Source organism: Phalangium opilio, unplaced genomic scaffold (genome assembly GCF_054372755.1).
Source record: "Phalangium opilio isolate 3A_F unplaced genomic scaffold, DU_Popi_V2 ptg000204l_1, whole genome shotgun sequence".
Classification (NCBI taxonomy): domain Eukaryota; kingdom Metazoa; phylum Arthropoda; class Arachnida; order Opiliones; family Phalangiidae; genus Phalangium; species Phalangium opilio.
Window position 1 is genome coordinate 812,023 of NW_028324215.1, and position 3,994 is coordinate 816,016.

Genomic DNA, 3,994 nt, shown 5'->3' on the forward strand with positions numbered 1-3,994 from the left:
ATTTAAATATTCAAGAAGAGGTGGTCAAAATAATACCCCAAAATTATTTATTTGCATCCTTATCCGTACCATAAGAAATTTTTTTACCTCTCCGAGTGACGTATGTCACGGAAAGGTTCTAATTTCGACGTATCTGTTTCAAGTTACAACCCAGGGGACCGCGTTCGCAGTTTGCGTATCGGAGCAAATGTGTTCTCAATTTCCGTACAGCATTTACAGTTCCCGGAAATTTGGAAAATTGTATTCCTTTTACAATGGATATTGGTCCAATGTCTGTCTATCATCACCATCCTCTGGTCTATCCCAAGCGGACACGAGTCAGTATATACTTGCTAATTAATACCACCATCATCATGTTTTTGTCCATCCCACATTGACACCATGCTCGTCAATTGAATGGAGCGCAAAAAAAGAAAAAATATTTTTATTTTTCCGTGTAATTTTACATTCCTCAATTGAACATTTTTGCCCATTTTGTACTTGCACACTTTGAAATTAGCACAAGAAAGTGTTTTTCTCAACAAAAAAATATAGAAAATTCTAGTTATGCGCCACAAACATAGATGGCGCCACCGACGAAAGATAAAGAACACTTGTTGAAAAAACCGGGCGCGCGAAGCGTAGATTTGATGTGTAATTCTAGGGGGCTTATATGTTCCAAGTTTTTTGAGCGAGACTAGTTAATATTAACAGTAGAACTCGCAGCAGACAACTTTTCTTCTAAAGACTTAAGCAGAGTGAGAAATAAGGAAAAAGGCCAAAAATTGCGCTAAGTTTGCTACGTTCGCTACGCTCGCCAATCAAGCCGAGAAAACCAGCTGTTGCACTTCAAAATTTTCCGCGCTCAGCGTACTCGACGAAGCTGGCGAGAGAGAGAGAACGAAGTTGAAAATGTTCAACTTTTTGCGTCGGTCTCGCAAGCGAACGCGACGCACATCCAATCAGCGACCTTATCTTGGTCACGTGACTGATGTCGTAGAAGTCCTTCCTAAAAATGGCGTCTGACATGGAAAAACACCATTTACCACGAGAAATTAACGATCAATTATTAATTAATGAGGTTAGGAAAAGGCCCGAATTGTGGAATATTTCTCTCCAAAGCTACAGGATGACGAAAATGAAAGAAATCTCCTGGATGAAAATAGCCGCAACGATGGGATGCTCCAGTACGTTTATACATTTAAGCCTTGGCTTTGTTTACATTATCCATAATCGGAAATTATCCACAGTAGTTTTCATATTATATCCATAATCAGGTAATAAAGCAAAGAATCGTTGGAAATCAATTCGAGATAAGTACACAAGAGAGAAAAGCAGATTAATAAAATTAAAACTAGTGGATCTGGGAGGACGAACAAAAAGGGTTGGGAATTAATGGATTCCCTATCGTTTTTGAGCGACAATGTTCAACTTAGAGCGTAAGAAAAGTTTAATCATGCATCATTGCTACTTAGTTACCATCGTGATTTTTTACATAGGACCACAAGGAGTCTGTCAAGTGAAACGTGCTTAGTTGCTGAACAAGTGACCAACACAACCGAAGACAATTTGACAAATACTAGTGGAGAAAACGTAACAATAACTACGGATGCTCGGGAGTTTATCATTAGCACCGAGGACCTATGTGATGCATCAACATCTAGTTCTACCAAGACAAACATGCCAGAAAGAGCCTCTGACAAAGATACTGACGCCGACCTCCAACCTAAAGAATAGAGGAAGGTCGTAGAGATACCACTGAAGCTGCGCTTCTTCAGATGATGAAGATCAATAATGAAATAATAGCTAAAATTGAATGTTGTGATACCAAAAAATACTGAAAACTTTGGTCTGTTTCCTCGATGTCCTTATCACTTTGGTCTGTTTTCGAATACTTTCCCATTCTTTTGATCCGACCAAGGTTGGGTCAATAAGTTAATGATATTTTTTTCTTATCAAAAATAATTCTTTACTTGACGTTGAAGCCACATCGCATAAGGTCTTTACGTAAGGGAAAAGTTCCGAATATCTTTGTTGACATCCACGTGATTTTGGTGCTGTATTTTGCTTGTTCTTTTATAAGAAAACTTGTTAGCTTACTAGAATAGCTGCTTTCGATGCAATTCCCTCTACCCATCTCTTTTTGCAAAGGCGAGGAGTAACCATTTCTTGACTAAACAGCTCTTTGTTTTGTTGTTTTCTCACGCAAAATATATGAATACATGGTATTTGTAGCATCGTGAAACTTGAACACCAACAAGTATTACCGTCAGAGACAGCATCAGCGTGGCCTTTGCTTTTAACGATGAAGTTTCTACTATTGTCAATTGAGTAGCAATCGGCAATAGTGACGCCTTTTAATAATTTTTTTTTGTTCTTCTATCCACCATCTGCGGTACACACAATTCAGCAATTACTTTACTGGCGTGGCGGACGTCTTTGTCGTTCGTGTCTATTTCTTGAAATTTTGTCTTGGTTTCAGCTTTGAATTTTTCGAAATCATGCTGGTTTTCAATAAAATGATACAGGAGTTTCAGATCGCTGTAGAACTCGTCTAGGGGTGCGTTTCTACGGCGTACGCTTTTAATTTTCAGATTAAGCGATTCCCGGCTTTTATTTGTAGTATCTCCGAAATTAAAGTGTTGTCTTCGGTAGAACATCACCCACATTTCCTTTATAGACAACAAGTCGTCCTGAAGATACTTGACGAACGCTGATACAGTTGCAAACCGTTCATCACGGAGCATGCACTCAACGTTTTCTCTGTAAATGTTTGCCGTGAATGAATAAGCAATTAACAGATTGTGACGTTTCCCTATCCAGAGCCACAATTTCACTCACTGGATTCCCATCCACAATCACGATTATGTACAACGGCATTTTACAAAGGTTCAGAGAATATGTGGCGTCGCAAAGGAGAAGTTCTGGGTATCTTTCAAAAGTGTCGAGCATTCTTCCGGTTTGCCAATATACAAAGTCAAGTTCGTTTGAGTCGCAATCAACACTAACTCCAACAACCTATAAATATATAATTGATTTGTTACTATCAATTAGCTAGGGATACCAATATGTAACGGTTAAAGAACCAAAATGGAAGTATTGTTACGCGAGCATTGTCAGTTAAAGGTGACTAACTTTGTACCATAATGGGTAAACAAGAAATACCAGTGATATTGTTATCTTAATCGCAGAGTAGAAAGCAAAATATAATGATTTTTTTTAAAGATTGCTATAGCAATTATTCTAGAGCGTAAAAAGAATTCACTCTCCATACATAAGCGCAAATCTCGGCGTAGCTCCCGAATTACTTCAAAAACGCATACCGTTTAAAACAAGAGCGACTCGTGACGAAATTTTGCTTTGAAACCGTGACTTACAATAAAACTATGAGTCGCATTCGTTAAATAAACGGAACCGTGGGAAGTGGTGGCTAGATCTTTAATGAAGCTAAACCCAAGCTGCGTGCCGAGAGATAGGACAATAGATATTGATCGGTGAATTCGAGCTACAAGTATTTATATTCCTAATTTTTAGAGTCTAGTCCCACATATACTTTTTATGTCAACCCTTGGCTCATGCTGACAAACTAGCGAAAAATTTAATAAGTATCCCTTCCCGCAAATATCTTTTGTAAAGGCCAAATTTTACGATGCTCAAGGTTCAAGTGTGTGTAATAAAACAGTGCTGATTAAATTCTGTTCAACTGATCAAAAGGGCACACTAAGTATAAAACGTTAAGAACAGTGAAATTTTATTTTCATTCTCGCTACAATACACGGTGTTTGAGCGGTTCCGAAATAATTGAATAAAATTAAATATTCATAAAAATTTACAGTAACTGTTATTTAGAGCAAACCCATATTGTACGTACACTAAACAATAAGCTATGAAATATAGCTTTCACGTAATCTTATTTTAATTAAAAAATAGAAACTTCAGTTCCCCTTAGAGATTGACCTCGCTTTATTTGTTCGTTTAGTTCCCCTTTCGATTTCGACTTATAAATTGTTTTCAG

The 3,994-nt window shown here is 37.6% G+C and overlaps 1 long non-coding RNA gene across 1 annotated transcript; it reads left to right on the forward strand.

Moving 5' to 3' along the window:
- Positions 1-458: 458 nt before the first annotated feature.
- On the forward strand, positions 459-3,647 carry LOC149621461 (uncharacterized). Its single transcript, XR_016375053.1, has 3 exons — positions 459-1,166; positions 1,257-1,418; positions 1,479-3,647. It is a non-coding gene; the product is annotated as an uncharacterized LOC149621461 (long non-coding RNA).
- Positions 3,648-3,994: the final 347 nt, after the last annotated feature.